The sequence below is a fragment of the Lutra lutra genome, chromosome 9 (assembly GCF_902655055.1).
Source record: "Lutra lutra chromosome 9, mLutLut1.2, whole genome shotgun sequence".
NCBI classification, from domain to species: Eukaryota; Metazoa; Chordata; class Mammalia; order Carnivora; family Mustelidae; genus Lutra; species Lutra lutra.
This window is the reverse complement of record NC_062286.1, coordinates 115,332,005-115,353,930: the sequence shown is the minus strand read 5'-3', so window position 1 is coordinate 115,353,930 and position 21,926 is coordinate 115,332,005. Positions and strand designations below refer to the sequence as shown.

Here is a 21,926-nt window from a genome sequence, read left to right as displayed (position 1 = left end):
TCCACGGGCTTGGGGTAGGGTAGTGAAGAATGCAGACTCAGTGTAATCAGCGACCTGGCCAGGGGAATAGGCAGAGCTGAGGTCGAAAGTCTGGAAGTGTGTACCAGGAAGGGCCATGGTTGTTTAGTTGGACCAGAGGCTGAGGTGAGCAAGGGCAATAAGATCAGAAATAAGGTGATACAGGGAATTTGACCTTGGTGGGCATTTGGGAGCCATGAGCGGACCAGGGCAGAATGGTGCAGTGTTGAGGTCCTCAGGACAGGTGAGTTGGGTTGAACCAGAGCCTGGGAGACCAGTTGGACCAATGATTTTATTCCCACTGCTAGCACAAGGAGATGTTCTTGAACCTGAAATTGAGCAGCACTGAGGATGGAAGAGTGCCTGGATCATCATCAGGGCAGGCCGTTGGCAAGACAGCCGGCTGGACGTGGAAGCAGAAGAAAGTAATACACTGGGGGAGATGATGGCAGTAGACGCAAAAGCTGGCCGGGGTATTGGTCAGATTTGACTTGTTTTCAAATAACGCAGCCTCGCTTTGTGGGGAGGGAGGAGAATGTTGACTCCAGTAGCAATCTGCCTTCGCCACCCTGCAAGGGATTAAGTCTTTTATCCACCGTCCTTCTAAAGTAGGTGCAGGTGTATCTTACTCATGACCCTCCTTGTTTTCTTAATCTGGCAAGCTGGAAATAAGCGACTCTGAGATTTGCTGAAGCCTTGAGATGAGGGCTGGTGCTAATCCCAGGGGTCACCCTGCACACGCAGCTGTCTGTCACCTGGGGTGGGTTCTTAGTCCCTTCCTTGCCCTCCACCACCCGCAGGGTGCCGTGGTGAGTGCTTGCTGAGGGGAGCCTGCTCACAGCCGCAGTGTTCTCAGTCCCTAGGTTTACTTCTTCCTTCCCACAGACCTCAAGCTCTTCAGTGGGACAACAGGCCAGGTCATCCTGCTGCCCACTGGGTAAGCGTGTTTGTTCTCCAGAGCTCGGTTTGGGGCTGTGCCGCGTTAGAGCCCAGAGGGTTGGCTAGACCACATTTTAGTCGGATTTCATGTCACCGTTTCTCATTCCCAACTCATCCCTTCTGCTTTTAAAAAACCTCTTTACAGGGACACCTGGGTGGCACAGTCGGTTAAGCGCCTGACTCTTGGTTTCAGTTCAGGTTGTGATCTCTGGGTCGTGAGGTTGGGGCCCTGCTCAGCGTGGAGTCTGCTTGAGATTCTCTCCCTCTGCACCTTCCTTCCCCCGACTCCCACCCCACAACGTGCGCACGCACGTTCTCTCTCAAATAAATCTTAAAAAACAACAACAAAAAAAACCAAACCAGCAAACACCTGTTGGAGTTCAAGTTTGTCCTGGAGTAGGATGGAAGTTGTCATTGGAAGAGAGATTTGAATTTGGGTTAGGATTGTGGGGCTGTCACAGCTCCTGGAGATCATGCCACTGTTGGGATTTGTGCGGCTTTGCAGGGCAAAGTTCTAGCTCCAAGAAGGGTGATTCCTTCACTTAGGAGAAATAGGTGACCTTGACATAAGAGAAGATGAGGCACATAATTCTACTGAGTGTCCCAGGCTCTGACCACTAGTGATGACAACAGTTTTTGGTCAGCTGGTACCTATTTGATTGTAGCCTAGCCTCGCCCTGTCCCAGTGGGGCACTTAGACTTTGTGGGCCTGGGTCCAGGTCCCTATAACCAGGAGCTGCCCCTTTTTTGTGCCAAAAGCTTCAAATCGTTTGCAGTGTCAATGAGTTGTGTCTGGCTGTTCACAGAATCAGAGGCTTGAGTTGGAAAGAGCTCTTGTCCAGACGGCCCCTGCTCCCCACTTCAGTTTTATAGATAAGCGAATTTCATGTGTGTTCGTTGTTCATTGATGGACTATTTGCCAGGGATAGTTTTAGTCACAGAAGATCTTTTAGTGGATAAAATAGAAATTCTTGCAGGTATGGCTCTTACATTATGCTGGAGAGATAGACAATAAACATAAGTAATAAATGTTTGAAAATGCTGAGTGCTCTGGGCGGCCTTAGAGCAGAAGAAGGGAGATCAGAATGCTGGGAGGTGGAGGGCGGAGGTGTACTTTTAAAGGGAAAAGATCAGGGTGGGTCTCTTGAGACTGAGACATTTGAGTAAAGGCTAGGAGTTGAGTGAGTGAGTCATGAGGATTTCTGGAAAAAGAGCATCCCAGACAGACGGGATGACCAGTATAAAGGCTTGAAAGCTGGATAGAAAGCTGGGAGGGGAGTATAGTAAGAAAAGCAAGAAAGGTAACTAGGGTCGATTAGAGTGGGCCTGTAGGCCATTTTAAGCATCTGGGGTTTGGGCCTGAGTAAGATGGAAAGTCCTGAATGCATGTTCATTTAGCTGTGGGATAACTAAGCTTTTGAAAGGATTGTCGTGACTGCTGTGATAAAAGTAAACTTTGGGGGAACAAGCCAGGGAATATAATGGGAAGCTTCTGTAGCATTCCAAGTAAGAGAATGGTGGATTTGAGCAATGGAGCCCAGGAAGTTATACTAGATTACGGGTGAACATTGAAGTCAGCCAACCATTTCTTGCTGGATTGAATGTAAGGTATGACAGAAAGGAATCAAAGAAGACTTGGAGGTTTTGGCCTTGGAAGCCTTTGAAAGGGTAGAGTTGACACCAAGTGAGATGGGAAGGACATGGAGAGGAACAGGTTGGACCGGAGAACATCGGGCTTTGCTGCCATGTGTAAGTTTGCAATGCCTGTCTAAAATCCAAGTACAGAGGTGGAGTGTTTAGTGGGATGAGTCTGGAGTTCAGGGGAGAGATCTGGTCTAGAGATAGAAATTTAGAAATGGCCAAGGTACCCAGAGTGGGTATAGAGATTTCAAAGAACGACTGGGCTCTGGGCCATCCCCCAGGGAGGTTGGGGAAAAGGAAAGGAGTCAGCAAGATAGGAGACCTGGGCTGTGGTGTCCTGGAAGCAGGTGAAGACAGGAGGAGGAGGAATTGGCGAGGTGCTGGTGGATTGAGGGACATAAGGACTGAGGATTGACCTTTGGCTTTAGTGATTGGGAAGTCATTGGCACTTATGAGCAATTTTGGTGGCAGGTAATGAGGAGAGTCCCTCAAACCACAGCAGGTTTGAGAGGGAATGAAAGGAGGAATATTGGAGACAGAATTGACTGGAGACTCTCCACTTTTTTTGTTTAAAAGTCAAGTTGTACTTGGAAAGTTGAGGACTCTAAAAAGCTTTTGTTTTGGGTTATATCTATGGATACTAGTAGTAGTAAAAATTAAAACTGAGAAATGTTTTAAGTGTTCTTTTCAAATGAATAAATCAGTTATATGTTAATGTATAAGTATCATAATTTATGAAAAATATTTCAAACAAAAATTTAGCGAATAGAGAGGCATTGTTTTATATTAACAAATCTTTTTATCATCTGCCTTAATAACTGGGTTCTCACGTTTGCTTGTGATTTTAATCTGGTACCATGTCAGTCAGCATGTAACCTCTAGAAAACAGAGGATGTGAAAAAGCCAAACCCAGCTTGGTGTTACTGTGAACAGGGTTGGCTTCGTGGAGTTCTGCACTCTGGACCACACTTTTGGGAACTGGCGGTATAAAGAAATCTTCTGGAGGAATTTTCTGTGAAGGGGAGCGGCTGAGAAATAGGGGGCAGCTGGAGACCTAGAAGGAATTATTCGAAGTCCCAAATGAAGGGACAGAACGTGTGTGTCCTTATTCCTTGTAAGCTTTCCCATTAGGCCTCTTGTTGGGACTCAGGCTCCAGCTGCATATAGGAGACACTTGTCCCCAGCACGGTGTGGTGAAGAACAGTGTCACTAGTCTGGTCTTACAGATTTCAGAGTAGTGTTCAAATCAGCGCTCACCTGTTTTAGGTTTTTGCAACAGTGAATAGATGCGCTTTGGGCGGGAAACATGGGATTCCTTTGAAAGGATTATTGCCTAGTGGACTGTTAAGGACTGAGTGGTTCCATTTTTTTGTGGCTTACTGGCCACGTGACCTCAGACATGTTATATTACCTCTTGATTTTATCCTCCATTAAATGGGGGTAGATCATATTTATCTTAATGAGATTGTTGGAATCACAGGTTGTGAAAGTGCCCTATATAACCTCCCTAATGGAATGCTAAATTTTAGATACATACTTTGGCTTGAGGTGAAAGTATTATCTTCATCTCTGAAGACAGTGGTCTTTAGTAGCCTTGCTTCAGAGGATTACCAAGTAGCCCTTTTTTTTTTTTTTAAAACAACAACAAAGCTGGACTCCAGGCAACTCTGGCCAATTGCTTGTTCCGGAAAACTTATCTATTTTTAAAGATTACTCAGTAGTGGATTCTATCTCTCCCTCATTTGTCATTTTTTAAAGATGTTTAATAATTCCTAATGTTTCCTCCTGGCGAGCCGACCTTGCCCAAAGTGGGTAAGCTAAACTGCTGTTCTAGGTGCCACCACCCACCTCCGTTACCAGGGAGGATGCTGTGAGATGAGGGAGTCTGCATTCATGGCCAAGTTTGCGGTCTCAGATGAGCCTCGTTTACTAGGGCCTTTGGTAGTCAGGGCCCTTGAATGACATTTATCTGGAGCTGGCAGCTTGGGCTGCCAGGAAATCAGATGTTGGTGTGGCCTGAAGGATCGTAGAAAATATTCTTTGTTCCATATGTGATCTTGGTAGCTACCTAACATCAAAGAAAAAAAAAAATCCAGCCTAATTTATTGTTGAAGTAATAAAGGATGTATTTATTCTTGGTGTGAGGTCCAAAGATGTGGCTCTGGGCTCCATGCTGGCAGGCCTGAGTTGACCCCTTGACCTGGGCTTCAGATTCTTCACTTTTTACAAGATTGGAGGTGGAGGTCCCCAGGCTGCTTGTTGGACCCCTAATGGTCTTCTGGGGGTTCACAGGCTTCAACTTATCTGATAACAGCACGTTGGCTCACAGTGAAGCTGTAGAAACCAATTCAGATGAATTCTTTACTTTTGGCAAAATTATACCCCAATTGTGTCACAATATAGGTGTTGAGTTAAAAGTGATACTGGAAACTAAAAAATGGGAAAGAAATTCTCTAAAAAAAAAAAAAAAAAGAAATCTTATATTTTAAAAAGATTTTTATTTAGCAAGAGGGAACACAAGCAGAAGGAGTAGGAGAGGGAGAAGCAGACTCCTCGCCAAGCAGGGAGCCCAATGCGGGGCTTGATTCCAAGACCCTGGGGTCACGACTGAGCCGAAGGCAGATGCTTAACGACTAAGCTACCCAGGCGCCCCTGTGTGGTTCATTTTAAATAGCAAAGTTTTCAAAATAGTCCTGGGAGGGTAAATGAGAACCGGGTTTTCCGTGAGCAGGTGGGAACTTGGGATAAATAGGTATTCAGGACCTGTCTCAGTTGAGTGTGACTTCCTTGTCCAGCTTGAGGACAGATGTGAGCAAATCCAGGAGCACCTAAGACATGCCCTTCACTCAGGACCCTGTGGGAGGTGGCAGCACGAAACCGAGCTGCTAGGGCGAGAGAGCCCCACCTGGAGCCTCTCCTGGGGTGTGTGCGGAGCAGAGGGGTTAGGTTTTCAAGGAGAGCAACAGTGCAGAAGATGTTGATAATCACTGGTCATCCCTGGGTCCAAGTACTTTTTGACCCTTATTTCAACTTCCTGAAGGTCACAGCTGATAAGGAGCCAAGTCTAGATTTGAACCCAGGTCTGAGTCCCTGGTGTGCCCCGACATGGGGTAATGTCTCAGTGAAACACCTATAGAAATCACATATCTTTTAAACGGAATTCAATGAACAGTTGCGCCAAGTGGAGTCTGAGATGCATAACGTGGGCACGAGGGCTTGGCCATTAGTAGCCTTCTGGTTGGGAGGGAGTCTCTCGTACTCCGAAAAGGTGTGCTGTGCTGCTCATCAGGTAGGTAGCTGCTGGGAGGGATGAGCAAGGACATCTCCATGAAGCCGTAGCCGCCAAAGGAACCACAGTCGGTTTGGTTCCTACACCCCAGAGGCTCATCCCACTTAGTCTCTGGTACAGCCTTGAACTTTCCAAAGAGGACAGAAGGCGGGAAATGCCATCCTCGCACTGAAGTGGGCGATTAGATCCGTACAGAATAGGGGTTTCATTTAAAGTTGAGAGATCGTTGGGAGGGGAATGTATTTAGCCGGTAAGGATAAGTCCTTGGATCCAAGCAGATCTGCTGTCTCTGAGCCTGTTTGGAGCCCCCGTCTACACAGTGGACGTCTCAGCCTGGGCTTCCTTGGCTCGAGCACTGCACAGGATTAAGAGCGGAGGGTTGTGCTTGAGGATCCCGAAGGCTTGCTTCTCTTCTCGCTGGGAAATGAAAACTCTGCCTTCACTCTGAGGACCTGGTGGCCTGAGGTGCGGGCATCCAGGGAGACCATGGGGACTGGTCTGTCTCCTCGTGGTTGCTCAGGGCTCCCCCAGGTCAAGAAGGCTGGTGTTTGTAAGGCCAGGCAGCTCCCTGGGGCCCGGCTTCTGCCCTTGCCATCCCCTGACAGCTCCAGCTGTACCCACGAGAGGAAGCTGAGCTGTTGGTTATGTAATGGGGCTGGTGGCCCCCAGGGAGAGTCTGTCCCTTGAAGCTCTGTAGGACATCAGAGCATCTGCAAGGGGACAGGCCTGCCCCAGGGCTGTTGTTGCTCACATTCTCCTCCCCAGCATCCCTGGCTCCTCCTGGCCCAGACAGTGGCCCTTTGGGCAAAGCAAAATCCCTTTTTATAATCGTCCAGCTATAAGCAAGGCTGCCTGATGGTTGGGGTCCTTCCAAGTCCCATTTCCTCCTCCCCCAGGACACGGACACTCCTAGCAATGATAACTCCTGGGTATCAAAACCTGCGTGCAGATTCCCCTTGGGTCACCCTGATACAGCCTCACATGGGCAGGTGAGGCTAGGCTGGAATAGTGAGACACCCACATAACCAGGGGTCAGGCCCTGATAGGCAGAAGCCACAGGGCAGCAGAAGTCAAAATTATGCAAAGGTTGGAAGGTGGGAGGCCAGAAGCCTGCTCCACATGATGGCCGTCGAGAAAGCACAGGCAGGAGGGAGTGCTGACAGCGGTCTGTGGCACCAGGCCAGGGAAAGGGCTCTGGTGTGACCCAAAGGCAGCCTGCTGTCTCTGTTCCCCCTGCCAGGGATCCTGCAGAAGCCCCTTCCCAGTGAACATGGCTGGAGCCTCTTGAGAGTTGAGGACCCAAAGCAGAATAGCAGTAGCGGCCAGGTTTCTCCCCAGCAAGTCTCCCAGTTCATTTATGAAGTGTGGACTAAAGCAGGGGGTCTGTCATTGGTGCCCATCACTGATGTGGCTGCCCACAACCCTGTGTTCAGAGATGCTGGGGCCAAGTTGCATTTATTTGGTGAGCAAGAGCCCTCCGGGTAGATGGCAGGCACTGGCCTAGGGGTGGTATTGACAGTGGAGACCCCCAGTGCTGTCCTCTAGGAGTTCACTGTGTAGCAATGGAGAGATGACAGTAGCTGCGGCTCAGGAGAGATCCAGGAAGCCTGGAGGGAGTGGATGGAAAGTTTCCTGGAGGAGGTGGCACCTTGGGCTGGTTCTTGGAGGTCGCTTTAGAGGCACCTTGTAAACCAGGTCATAAGCAAGCAGGTCACAGCTCAGGGCTCTCCAGAAACTGACCTTTCGCGACCCGAGGCTTTGTTGGGTATAAGACACAGCTGGCCACGGGAGAGGGTACTGTTCTAGTTCTGAAATCCGAACCAGAGATGCCTCCTAGACCCAAGGCGTGGGGAGAAAGCCCACAGTCTTGATAAACAAGGGCAGCGGCATACAAGCTCCCAGCCCCTGGTGAGTCCTCTGTGGTATTACAGAACCCGAGGAAATGGAGACCTCCTCCAGCATCTCGGATTCAGAAGCTTGGCAGGCCTTAAAACTGCCAGCCAAGTTTAAAATTAATCAATACTATAAAATACTGCAATGAATTTCCCAACTTTAAAGGAATTTCACTTTCAGTTAGAGGTGCCAAGGGAAAGCTGTAACTCAGTCTGCATCATACGCAGGTCAGATTTCTGTGTCTTGTTTCTTTGTGAAAGAAAATGCTATCTAGGGCCTCGGGGGGCAGGATTAGAGCCACCCAGGCACACCACAGGGCATAGGGAGGAAGGTGAAAATGCTTCTGTTTTTCCAGGATGCAAAAAGGAGCTGGATATGGGGCCTGGGCAATAATCTCACGAAGGGGAACCTTGGCTCTTCGTCATTCCAAGGCCTGGCTCCACGGCTATGATGGAAGGCCGGTCGGCTTCAGTGTATGGTGTTGGATTTTAGTATTAGCCCGTTCCAATGGGAAAGTCACAGATACGGTGTGAGCCAGGTGACTCACTCTGCATTTACTTCTGTCCATTTGGAAAAAGGAAACCTTTCCTTGTCATGGACAGCACCCTTTTGTTTTTTGCCTTTCTGCTTTTTTCAGACATGTCTAAGACATGTCCTTCTTTCCAGAAGGCTCTGGTCTGAGGCATGTCTGAGGCATGGGCTGTGGAAGTACAGTGCAGTCAGATCTTGGCAGAGGGCATGGGCCTTACTGGCCCAGCCCAGCCTTGTCCAGACATAAGGAGAACTGGAAGTCACAAGTAAAGACTCATTTGTTGTTAGTAACCAGATTGCATACTTGGATTTGATGAATGTTTGGAAGGAACCCTTGGTTTGCATGGGGCAGCAGAAATGAGTGTGAGTATACCACACCCCAGACAAACAACACAGTGATTCTTACCTTCTAGAAAAAACTATTTGGGAGTTTAAGTCAGTTGCCTAAACTGAAATCCAGATGTCACCGCCGATGTGATCCAGAGCTTCTCCCTCCCCTGCCCTGAGAGCACCAAGCAGGTGTAGCACCAAGAGCCCTTGGAGAGCCTATCCCTCCGGCCTGGTTTCTGGGAGCCGTGGGACAGCTGTCCTGGAACTCTGGTTTCCCACCTGCTCATAGAGTGTCACTGAGTTGGGCATGAGTTCGCGGTGCCATAGGCAGACTTAGATGTGAGCATTCAGGATCTACAGCCTGATGACGTGGCCTGGGCCAAGTTTAACCAGAGTTCAAAAGATGGCTTCCTCTCTGTCGGTGGGAGGGACGGAGGATATCACGAGTAAGATGTTTCCTACTTGGCAGATCATGATTCTACCCTGCAACCTTGAAGATGTTGACAAGCTACCACCACGTTCCTCCCTGCCCCTCACTAGCTCACCAGCACACACCGTGTCCATGACAAACCTTCTCCGAGTGTAGTCCCCAGACAGGCAGTGTCACCTGGGAACTTGTCAGAACGCCTATTTCTGGTCCACTTTATGTAAGAGCTAGGAAAAGGAGGGGTCGCCTGGGTGGCTCAGTGGGTTAAGCCTCTGCCTTCAGCTCAGGTCATGATCCCAGGGTCCTGGGATCGAGCCCCGCATCGGGCTCTCTGCTTGGCAGGGAGCCTGCTTCCCTCTCTCTCTGCCTGCCTCTCTGCCTATTTGTGATCTCTGTCTAATCAAATAAATAAATGTAATCTTTAAAAAAAAAAAAAAAAGCTAGGACGAAGGGCCTCAAGTCCTGATCCTGTCACTGCCTTCCAAATTACCTAGCACTGGGCAAGTCACTTCTCTGTGGGCTGTGGTTTCCTTGTCTAGAAAGCCAAGGCACGTAAAGGACCACTCTCATCCCCTCTCTGCCTGCTCCCCCATCCCAGTCGTGTTCGTGGGTTGCACCACGGATGAGTTTTAGGAGTTGGGACTCGTGATTCTTGCTTGGTTTCTCCCTCGGTGCCTGCGTCCTTAGGATGAGGTGAGTCCTGCAGCAGCCCCCTGCTCCTGGGAAGAGAAAGAAAATAATTAAATTTCTCCATGGGCTTCCCTGGCCCTGAGAGACTAGACTTCTGAGCCATAATAACAATGAGCATCTTGGGATGATCTCCAGCAGAGGACCCTCAGGAGAATATGGGCCCTGTGGGGTCTGTGTGGTAGGACGGGAGATCACCCTTCAAGAAAGAGGAACTTGAGAGGCAGCTGGGCATAGGGGATGGGGAGCAACAAGATGCACAGGTCTGGCTTAGGTCTCTAAGTGGAGTCTCAGACGTGGCTTTGAATCCTGCCTAGAAATCTTCACTTCATTCTCCCGACATGCCGTAAGCACATGTTCTGTGCCCAGCTTGGGCCATGGAGACGGAGGTAATCCCTGACCTCGGTACAGTTAAACCAGGCATCTCTCTGAGCCTTCGAGTCCTCATTTATAAAGCAGGTTGCTAATGACATTTACGCCATAGGATTTTCCTGTGGATTCAGTGGAAAATGGATGTAAAGCCAGTGTGGGGATGCTAGATGTGCATCCTAGGGTTCTACCGTCTTTTCATACTTTTCATACTAGTTCTTGGCCACCTGGTGACAGAGCTTGAAGTAGTCTCCTAATGCTTCCCACCCACCCCATCAAGAAAGAAAACACCCCAGAGGGACCCATTCATGTTTTTAGTAGCTTAGGTACGGTGCAGGCACTGGTACGTGCTTATAGTACATCGAGGACAGCTCAGACCTGGTCCCCACCCTCTGGGCCCTTAAACCTCAGTTGGAGAGAGAGGTCCGAAGGGAAAAACTACAGGTAAATTTCATGTCTGTACGGATAGAGGAAATAGCAGACCCTCCCCTTGGCCAGAGGAGAAGTGCCATTGAACCTAAGACCTGAAAATGCAGATGTCTACCAGGCAGCAGAACAGTGAACAGGTAGGGGCAAGGTGGGAGAGCCTGGGAGGAGACAACCCTGATGTGCCCAGTGTTGGGGGTGGTGGTAAGTCAGGGATCTGCTGCCCCCATTGTTTTTTTGTTTTGTGTTTATGGGAGCACTCTGGCTCTGCTGCTGGGATTGGAGAGGGCAAGCATGGACCCCGGGGGCCCAGCTAGGAAGTTGAATTCCCTGGGTTAGAGCGAGTGGTACACAGGATGGGGCAGAGTGAATTTAAGGTGCCTTTGGAGATTGCTGGAGGACTGCAGGCGGCTGGAGTGAGGGGGATGAAGGCAGGTGGCTCCACGAATCACTGCACTGGGGGGCAGAGCTATTTACAAGACTGTGAACACTGCAGAAGAGGGGCTTTGGCAGGAGTGGAAAGTACACAGATGAATCCTGCACGTTTGGCCATCATCCCATCCTCTCTTCTCTAGATGAGCACTTGGTAAGTGATTATCTGGGTCTTCTTGGGGTGCCACTGGATCCCAAATTTGGGACTAAGTCTAGGATACGTTCATGAGCCCCAAGTACTCTCCTTAGACCCAGGGCTGCCTTCACAGCTTTCATCTGATGGCTGTGCCTTGCTGTGTTTTGTTCTTTCCTTCGTAATCAGCTTCTCATTAGGTGACTGACTGATGTGTCTGGCTCTTCTCTGTATTTGCATATGCACCCTGCTATAATTATGTCCCCAAAACATAACGTTTCATTGTTTGTTTTGTTTTGTTTTGTTTATTAACTTTTTTCTGAGCTGAAAACCTGTGCAGTGTCCCGTCACATGGGCAGGCTGGTGGCTCTGCCAGACAGCAGCTTTCTAGTGCCTGCATCTCTCTCCTGTTTTGTTTTTTTCTCCGCCCATGGTTATATAATACCGGGACCACGATTGCTGGCTATAAAATTGACTTCGAGAGCCGCTTTAATCGGTGAATTGGCAAATAGTTTCTATTTTGGGGTAATGAAAGGAGAACAGGGAGAGGTGCGGGTAGCTCTGTGGTCATTTGCCTTTGGGCACTTAAAGTACAGGAGCTGAGGGGCGACCCCACAGCCTGAACTTGACATCAGGCTAGGGGAAGGGGGCTTCAAGGTCAGTCCTTCAGCCATCCTTGGACACCTTGGTTTGAACTACATGTAGGGCGTGGGGTAGAAATTGGCCCTACCTGTTTGCCGCATCTTGTTCCCTGGAGAGTAGATCTGTGTTTGATACTCATTTACGAGTGCTTACTGGGAGCTTGTGCAGTTTGCTGGTGGGTTTACAGTCGCTGTATTTGTTTCAGTGTGGAACAGGCCTGGGGCAGCCTGAGTCTTTAGCATCCTAAGGCATGAGGGCCGGGGTCGGGGGACTTCCTCTCAGTTTCTGACTTACTGAGCACACACCCCATGCCAGACTTCATACTCTCCTGCTCTGTTTCTTATCTCATCCCATCCTCACGTGGGTCCTGGGTAGGATGTCCTTCCCACTCTGAAGACAGTAAGTGATGTGCCCCCCTGGCCACATGGCCAACAAGGGCCAGCTCTACGGCTCTCTGCCATCACCTTCTGAGGACAGGTCCCACGCACACATGTGTAGTGAGTGGCACCGTGCGCGGTGCTCCCAGGAGATTCGTGGAGGGAACGCTGGCTTTTGGTTGAAGAAATCAGTAATGGCAACAAGTAGGACCTGTGGCTTAAGTTAGCCCTGGAAGAAAGGAGGGCAGGCCAGGTGCTGTAAGCAAGGGACACAGTGAGAACATTGAGAATTTGTGTCAAGAGCAGATCTTCGGGTTGGCTGACACAGAGGTAAAGGAGGAGAGTAAAAGAGTGCTAAGTTGCCCAGAGCCTTGAATGTCAGCCTAAGGAGGGTGACCTTCACCCTGGGGGGAAAAAAGTGGAGACGGGTGATAGTGGTGCACAAGACTGTTCTTTCTGGCAGATGAGTAGGTCATGGTGAGGAGAGAGCTCTCAGCTCCCCAAGGGAGGGAGGAGATGCGACACCTGACAGGGCTGGCCTTCAGAAGATGCAAGGCGGCACAGGCACCCTCCTGAGCGAGGAGAGACAGGACAGGGGCTGATACGGCCATTGGGAGCCCTGTGCTTCCACGTTGGTGTCAGTAAGGGACTGGCATCGAAACCTGGGATGTTGATAAATCTAGGTTTACATTGTAGCTCTCCCACTGCCCAGCTGGATGACTTTGGGCAAGTCTCTTCTAACTTCTCTGGGCCCCCATTTCCTGTCCTCCAAATGAAGCTATTTAACACTGGTGTTCGCTGTCCACAGCTGCAAAGACCAAAGGCACAAGAAGTAGGAAGTACCCACTGCCACTCCACGCACACAGCGAGAGCTCGGGGCAGCTCCGTGCGTTGCCTCTGTGCGGCCTGTTTGTTTTTTCCAAATTCTTACAGGCTCATTCATTTTCACTAGCAATCTGCAGTGCTCTTCTTTTCCCTAAGAGAGCTCCAGGCCCCTTTGCCATGCACCCCCTCCCATCCCTACGAGTTCCCCTGGCACACTGGGCTCCGGTCTGGTTGCTGTAATCAGAAGTCCATATGGTCCCCTCTTGCCCAGACCACTCTGGGCATGACCTTGTTTGAGTCTTGCCTTTTCTAACCACAGATTGTCTTGTCACCATGTGGAAGAGCTACCTCTCCCCTTCAGCTGTGACAACACCTTAGGCATGCTCCTGGCAAAGGGACGGGGAGGAGGGTTCTCCCGGGAGCCCAGCTGCTCCCTGGGGCCCTTAGCTAATCACAGCAGCTGCAGCTGAACCTCAGTCTCTTTGGGGACCAGTCGAGGCAGTTGGCAGCTCTCGTTTCGTCCCCACACTTAATAAGTTGAGGAAGGGAATTAGTTAGGGTGTCTCTGTAGCCAACTGCCAATTACCAGGGCTCTTTCTACAGATAGAAAGTTCCCCCTTCGTTTGTCTGGAGTGCCAGCCAGTGCCTGTTTACCCGCTCAGGTGCGTCTCAGCTCCCTGGGCCCCCCCAGATATGACTTCCCAAGGCCGGGGACACTGGCTTTTAAATGGGTCTCCATCCTCCAACCCCGGTGGGATGACTTGGGTGTAGCCCTGTGGCTTGCTGGTCACCAGAGAGCCCTCCCGATCTCAGACTCTTAGGTCCTGCCAGCAGCTCTTCCTTTGTTTTGGCGTTTGTTTTTTAAAGATTTTAGTTTTAAGTAATCCCTCCACCCACCATGAGGCTCGAGTTCACAACCCACAGAACAGGAGTCACACGCTCCACTGACCGAGCCAGCCGGGCGCCCCAGCCATTCTTCCTTTTGTGCATTTGGCCAGCTTTTGAATACCAGCATTTGGGGCAGCTCGCTTTGAGAAATCAGGTTTAAAACAGTATTGGGCCAGCCCACCACGGTGACAACATGAGCACCCCTATAATGTGACCAAGTCTCAGAGTCTGCAAGCTTCCATGGTGACGGGCTGCCACGTCTCCTGTAGGGGCGCTCCCTGCCCTGGCCCCGCTCCCTGATGAGCCGGAGATGAGGCTGGCATCTGTTGGCAGCAGCACACGCCATCTTGCCTTTAAGCTCGGTGCGCTCCCCTTGTCACAGGAGCCCAGGGCCCGCCGTCCAGCCGGCCTGCCAGCTGTGGCAGCAAGAGAGTGTGTGGCCGCATGGTGCTGAGTGGGCCACAGATCTAGCTCTGCCGACTCGGCGGGGAGCCCGTAACCTCTCCATGGCCTCTGTCTGCCTTCAGAGTCTCAGGTTTGCCTTGAAAATCTGTAAGGAGAGGGGACCCCCGCCCCCACTCCCAGCCCATCCCACTGGTAGGCAGGGCTCTGGTGCCATCAGCTGCCTCCTGCTTCCCCCCACCCAGCTTGTCCTGCTCTGCTGTGCCAGGGGGACCCCCCCTTGTAGCCCTCCCGTGTTGCTTTCTGGTTAGTCTTTCCTTTGTTAGGTAGGAGCCTGCTGAGGTGCTCGTGGTTCTTAGGTTCCTCATGCCAGGGGTCGGGGCTGTCCCTCCAGAGAAAGGCACACAACTGACATGCCCTGTGATACTTCATATATGCCTTCCAGGCGTTTGGAGACCCTGTGTCTCCTTGGGAGTTTGAAGGACCCCAGATGGAGAACCCCTACCCTGGTCCCAAGCCCCCGTCAGTGGCACAGGAAGAGACGGGGTCCCCAGCAGAGAGCAGGGAGAGCACTAGGTGGGACTGGTAACCGGGGTCCCCAGCACTAGGCTGGGTCCTTCATTTTTCTTCACTTTTACTTCAGTGTCTCTTTAGTAGGTTGCTGCACAGGGGTGAATTCTGGTGGCATCTGTACTCTTCCAGCCCGGGCGACAGTCTGCCTTTCAGAGTTCACGGGGCTGCCCCTACCAGACACGCAGAAGTGGGCGAAGAGGATGTGGAATACGGGAGGGGTGGCCTCTGAGACGAGGGTGGGCCCCCAGCTGCTCCACAGCTGTTGTTCAGTTTCTCTGGGGGGCCTGCCCTGCCCCTTTCCCCCACCCCCACCACTGGTTTCCATGACCCGTGGGCTTCAGGCATGGGGTGCAGAGTCCGCCCCACCTGCAGTGTCACCCATCAGCTACGAAGTGGTGTTGGGCATCATTGCGTTTTGCAGGGGGTGGGTCCTGGAACGAGGCCGTATGGGTCTTGACAATCTGGAGAAGATCACAGAGTTGAGGCCAGAGCCAAGGCTTCTGGTCTCGAGGCCACCGTTCTCATTTGCCTCTTCCTGTGGCTGGCCTGCCCCGGGGGACACACTGAACCCAGGCTGGCTCCTGCTGGCCACCCCTGGATTTCAGGCTTCCCTCTCCAGATTGAATAGAAGGCCTTATTTTCGTCCCCTTTGAAAGGCGGCGAGAGAAGGAGTGGCAAACAGAGCAGGCGTTGGCCCTAGAGCCTCCTGCTCCTGTAGCGGGTTAGGGAAACCCTTCATCCTTTGCCTCATTGGGAGTTGGGGGGTAGCCGGCAGGGTGTGGCCGGGTACAAAATGAGTACCAGCCTCCTCCCAGCTCCTCCCTGCTCCTCCCTGCCACCTGCTGGAGCCTGGACGAGTGGCCCGGTTTTCTGAGGGGAGGGTGAGCATCTCTCTCTCTACCTGGCCTTGGTGGTGTTCAGTGGGAACTCAACTCTAGGCAGGGATTTTATAACCAGACTTTTGAGTTAAGATCCTGTCATGCTGAATGATTCCGTGAAGTTCGTAAATTAATTCTTCTATTGCCACCTGCTAGCTCCCGGTTCCTGTCAGTCAGCCAGCGTTTGACTCGTGGGCTTGGCAACCTGAGAGGCTCGAGAGAAGCACAGACTGTCCAGTCCTCTTGGGGTTGGGGTGGGGCGAGGGGAGCACATGGCACGGCTCATGGGGGTCTGCGGTCACTCTGTTCGCTGGGGCCCCGAGACTGGGGCCCCGGGGAGAAGGCATGTGGAGGGGGCCAGGGAGGTTACAGCTGTACCAGCACTTGCTGAGGCCCAAAGCAGAAAGGAGGCTGGTCTGACGCCAAGTCGTCTCATCCGGAATTTTTGTGTGGGCCGGCCAGTGAGGTGGTGAGGTTTAGGGTTGGGGTGTGATCGAAAGCTGCCATCACCATGTGTTAACTGCTTGCTGTATACCTCAGTGTGCCCAGGACAGAAAATGTCACTGGACATCACACCCTGCACGGCGGACCTGGCCACCTTGTCAGCTGAGAAAGCTGAGGATCAGGGACCTCGATTAGTAACGGGGAGAGCTGGGATATCTCTGAAACCCGATGCTCTGTGGGTGACGTTCTCCCCACATTCAGGACCTGCTCCCCAAATTTCTGCCTTCCTTTGGCCTCCTCAGGGCTCAGAGCCAGTCGCAAAGGATGTCCCTGGCCTTCCAGAGCATCGTGGCGGCTGTAGAACCCCTGTTGGGGGTGCTTTGCCCAGACTCATGTTCCCTTTTACCTTCCGTAGACCCAAGGACGGACAGCATGGCCACCCCATCCAGCACGTCCACCCCCAGGTCTTTTAACCCTGACCTCCATGAGCCATGCTGTGGGCCGCTTGTGGCACGGTGGTCCCTAGCTTTGCCCCTCTGTGAGCCACGCTGTGGCCGGGAGAGCCTTCAATAAAGGGAATATCAGAAAGCTTGGCTCACTGGCCTCTGTCCCTCTGACAGATGGGAATGAACAGTAGTGCCGGGGCCGTTGAACCCCCAGGCCTGGCAGGTCATTGTCTCAGTATGAAAAGCTGCTTTGGTGTATTAAGCAAGCGAGGAATGACTCTTTTTGAAGCTAACCCTACTTAGGAGGGGCCCGCCCTCTTCGACCTCGACATTGCCTTGCCTCTTTGTGCCTCCACAGTGTGATATGCAGACGATGTATACTTGAGCCTTGGTTTGCCCATCTGTGAAATGGAGATCATTCCTCCATGCTCCTTCATTTGGGCAAAGGAAGCATTGCTTGTGAAGCCTAACATGGTGTCTGACATGTCAAAGGTAGCCTTAACCGCAAGAATGATACCTCCACGCGGGGGTGCACAGAGGACTTACTTTAAGAGTGAGTTCTTGGCTCCCCCACCCAGGAATACCACAGTTTGAGTTTATACTGTAATCTGTGAGCATGCCAGCCTGATGCCTTCCTTTTCTGTTGACGAGATGAGAGAGATAGAGAAGACCGGACTTGAGGTTTGAATCCCATTTAAGCATTGACGAGTCATTGAACCTTTTTGCACTTTGCCGAGTGTCGAGAGTGTATGCGTCTCACGTGCTTACGGTTGCTGCCTGCCTCCCCAGCAAGTGGCATGAGCTCAGGTGCTCTTTGCCACCCTGAACCCTGGTATGGGAGCCCTCCTGACACGTGCCGGTGGCCACCTGCTGGTCTGGCACAGCCTTTCAGTGGGTAGCTGTGACGTTTTTGTACACTATCACGGAAAATAGATCCTCGCAGACATCTAGGTCATATTTTAGATCTCAAGGCTCATGGGCTTTAAAAATCCATCCTTAGGTCTGAGCAGGTTGAAAGGTGCTGAGGATACCTGTGCCACCAGCTGGCTGTCCTTGAGGCATTACAGCAATGGTGTGAGGAAGGCTCCTTTTCAGAGGGCATATTGGGAGAGCTCCCCTCCCCTCCACTACCACCTCCACTGCCTTCCTCCTGCATGTCCATACTACAGATAAAGGACAGAAAGTTCCTGAATTAAGCCTCATCTCTAGGTAAGTTGTACAGTTCGGTCTGAGAACCAAAGTGACCATTAACACAGTGAACAACATGGTAGATCGTACGGATCGTAGTGCTGTGTACCAGGTGCTGGGGTAGGCAGCTTACTTAAATCCTCATAGCAGCCCCTAAAAGGGTAGGGCAGCATCCCCACTTTGCTAGCAAGGAAAGGGAGGCTCAGGTATAAGCAGCCAGTAAGTGGCAGAGGCAGGATTTGAGCCCAGAACCATCCACCACAGCCTGTGCTGTTGCCCCACTAGAGCACATGGGTGAAGACGCTCAGTGGAAATGCAGCCGTGGCTCCCAGAGATTCTCACGTCCTGTGGCTGCCGGTCCTGCACAGTTGGAAGGATGGTACCATTTGAAAGTAGGAGACGGGGGACCCCAAACCATTCCCATTTAGTTTCATCTAAAAATGACATTTTAACAACAGTGAAGCAGGAGGGCCGCACTTCTAGAGAAGGATAGTCTTCTCCCCCCGCAGGTTTCCATCTCTGTGGGCTGGGGGGTCAGGGAGGAGGTGGACAGGGGGAGCCCATCCATCCCATCCCTTTGTCCTCACTCCCCACCCCCTCCCCACTTCCCTTCTGCAAACTGCTGGTGGCATTCAGGGGAGCACTTTGGTTCCCCCATCTCCTCGATAGGACCAGACAGCTGCTTAGCTGGCAGAGGAACTTGCTAGAAGGCTGCTCACTCCCTGGTGGCTCCACCAGCCTTGTGCGGAGGTACCCAAGCCAAGCCGTCCATGAACCCATTTCTGTGTTTATAAATGAAGGGATTAAATGGGTTTTAAACTCCATTTAAGCTCTTGTCTCTCCAGGAGGGGATTTCTCAGGACAGTTAGATGCTAAAAGTAGGAGGTGTGAGGTGAGACTGACCCAGGCCCAGACCCTTTTCTGTCCCACCCATTAGCCGTGCAGCCCTTCTCTCTGAGCTGCTCTGGAACTGGGTGATGGCAGCACCTACCTCATCGGGTTGTGGGGTGAGACAAGGCCGTAGCTGGAACACGCGGGCTCCGTGCAGGGACATAGTGAGTGGGAGGCAGCTTGGAAGAGCTGAAGTTTGCCTTAATGGATTGTTCCCTACAAAGCCCTTGGAACGTTCGATGCTGGGTGAGTAATCGCTGGGACAGTAATTACAGAGAAATAAGGTCGGGCGTGCTGAGGGAGCTTTTTGTCTGGGAGTTGAAAGAAGGGGAAGGATTTGCCAACACTTCCGTATCCCTGGCCCCTCTCCGCTCAGGACCGTGGCAGATGCCTGCGGTGGGGGAACCCCTGGCCAGTGGCTTAGTGGCGTTGTGGTGTGGGCCGAGCCGCTCCGTCTCCCTGGGCCTGTCCCCTTATTAAAATGGGGCAGTCAACCTAACAAAATGAGATGATCAGGAAGGCGAAAGATGGGGCGTGCTGATGACATCGTGTGGAGGTGAATCACACACCACTTTTCTTTCTGCCCAGCAGCATGGCTCGGCCTCTGCACGGGGCTCTGCAGTCAGAGGTACGTGTCCCACTGGAAGGAACGAGTCAGGCCCTGGTCCATTCTGGTCACTGGGCAGGCGGGGAGTCGGGGTGTGACATCTGCTAGGATGAAGTCGGGGGTGTCCCCTCCCCCGACCCCCACCCCCACCCCTACCCCTGGGCTGAGCCCTTACTCCATTTACTGCCCCACCACGTGCCTGGGAGGGTCTGCTGCTGCTCTAACCCCAAAGCAGGTGCTCTGAGCCCTTCCTGCTCATAGCTGCAAAGCTGTCTCCCCGTGTACCTGCTGCCATTGGCTCCCTGGGCCAGGTGGACCTTCTGTAATGGGAGATAGGAGAGGAACCCAAAGCCAGGATCCGCTCCCTGAAAGAGAGCACTCTTAGGTTCCTTGTCCCTGCCCCCAAGAAGGAAGCAGACCCAGACCTGTATGCCATCCTGAGGCATCCTCCCAGGAGGACGGGACCCGGTACCCAAGCAGGGGGAGGGTGGAGGAGCCTGTGGGAAATGTCAGCCTGGCTTCCTGGCAAGGGACCCAGTGAGTACAGTGGTCATTATACACTTGTGTCGCGGGAGCTCTCATGGGGAGCTGTGCTGTTGCTTTGACCTTCTGCGGGCACACTCTGTTCTCCTAGTTAATTATGTGAAAAGGGACTTCCAGCTTCTGCATCTCTCGGCCTCCTTGGCTGCTGCTTTTCTGCTACCATGGGCCACCTTCCTGCTGACGGGCGTCCCCTTGAGCAGGGTGTCCTCAGCTTGGGTCCTGCCAAGGGAGGGAGGAAAGCAGTGTTGGAAAGGTCATAACTTGTCCCAGAGATAATCTTAGCAGATCACACATCAGCCTCCAGTTTCCTGGGCTTTTCTTGTCCTATTTCACAAGGACGTGGAGTATCTTGGATGGTGAGGTTCCCCGCAAGCCCTCCCTCCCCCTGGCTGCTGGGTGTTCTGCTTTGTCTTGACAGCACAGGGAGAAGGTCATGGGCGTGCAGAGCAAAGCCAGTTGGCTTCTAGGTCATCCCAGGATGTGCTTCTGGTGACTTCATTTTACCAAATCAGAAACCAGGATACAAGAACCATCAATGATTTTTTTGTTGTTGAAGGAGGGGACTTCACAGGCAGGGAAACAGAAGCAACAGAGGGAAAAATTGAGGCTGAGAAAGCCAATATTTTCTTGTAGATCAGATACTTTTCCAGCACCTTTATGATTCACCCCCACTCCACTCCCCATACGCAGACCGGGTGCCCCCTCCCTCACCTTGCGCTGAAGGAGGAAACTGCACGGTCTAATGTCACCTGACAGCCGTGGAAAATTCTCTGCTGTCCACTGTGTGTGGAGGAGCCCAGAAAAGAGCCGGAGTCTGGTCTCTTGGACTGCTTCTCCAGGGACCTTTCTTTGGGGCTGCCAGCTTTTCTTGTCCCTTCAAGTACGCCCCATTTTCCCGCTATAAAGCAAAGCGTGAAAACGTGATGTGTTCTCAGTATTAAGCAGGCGAAGGAGAAAATACACCCACAACAAGGGCAACATTTTGATGTATTTCTTGACAGACTTTCCTGGGTGTGGAGGTTTTTGTTTGCTACATGGTTCCGCTTCTGCTGCGTGCCACAGGACATTGTAGCCTGCTTATTTCTCTTTGATTCCGGGAAGTGCTTCTGCTGTAACCTGCCGTCTCATTGCCTCTTTAATACGCCACAGAGTAGATGGAGCATCTGCTTAAATCTTTTCTTTTTGGGTTTGCGGGTTGTTGCCTCATAATGTAGATCATAGCTTCAGCGAGCATCTTTCTTTGTAAAGTCCTCTCCGTTTGTCAGTCTAGGTTTCTGGAAGTGGAAGTTTAGGGTCTAGAGGTCTGCATACACCTGAGACTCTGATTGCTCTCTGGAAGGCACTGGTCCATGTCCCTGGCAGGGTGTGCATCCCTTCAATGCCCCCTCCCCCAGCTAGCAGCAATTTGGGTGGTCCCGTGGTTGGGGACAAGGACAGGGTGGGTTCATGGAGTCAGTCAGTTCCTGCTGGGGGCCGGGTACTTCACAGTCTTTTTACTCCGATCAGACCTCGAAGGAGAGCCGACCATTTTCCACAGAAGGAGACAGGCTATCTCCGGTTGCTAGACCCCACTGCCTCCCCAGGCATCTCCTGGGTACCTGAGCACGGTGGGCCCGGGTGTCAGACTGTGCAGGGGACAAGTGACAGTGGCGTGGGGAGCGCCCGGCTCCTCATGCTGCACGGAGCTTATACAGGAATGAAGCCAGTGTGGGGGGCGGGGGCCGATATGGAGGGATTTCAAGCACGCTATGAAAGACTTAAGTGATGCTGTCATCTGTCAGGGTGAGAGCAGGCACTCCGGAACCCCAGGGTGAGTCCCTGTGCCGTGCAGAGGGAGCCCTGCTGCCTGGGCTGGGGCCCTGCTCAGCCCTGATCAGGCGACTCTGACTGGGACAGCAGGCTGGCAGCAGGTGCCGGCCCAAGGCTGTTGGCTGCAGGCTCTTGTGTTCTAGGCATCCACTAAAACGGGTCCCTGAAAGGCTAGTGGCAGGGCCTATCCCTGAGGCCTGGTTCCACGGCAGTTCCCAAACAATAGCTAATCATGATAGGGGCAGGCACTGTCTCAGGTTACATGTCTTAGTTCATATGTCCTCGTAATAAAGTGATT

General features: G+C 52.0%; 1 protein-coding gene across 1 annotated transcript in view; it reads left to right on the top strand.

The window, feature by feature from the left end:
* Positions 1-21,926, top strand: part of STK35 (serine/threonine kinase 35) — a 42,809-nt gene that overhangs the window by 15,621 nt on the left and 5,262 nt on the right. The window lies entirely within an intron of this gene.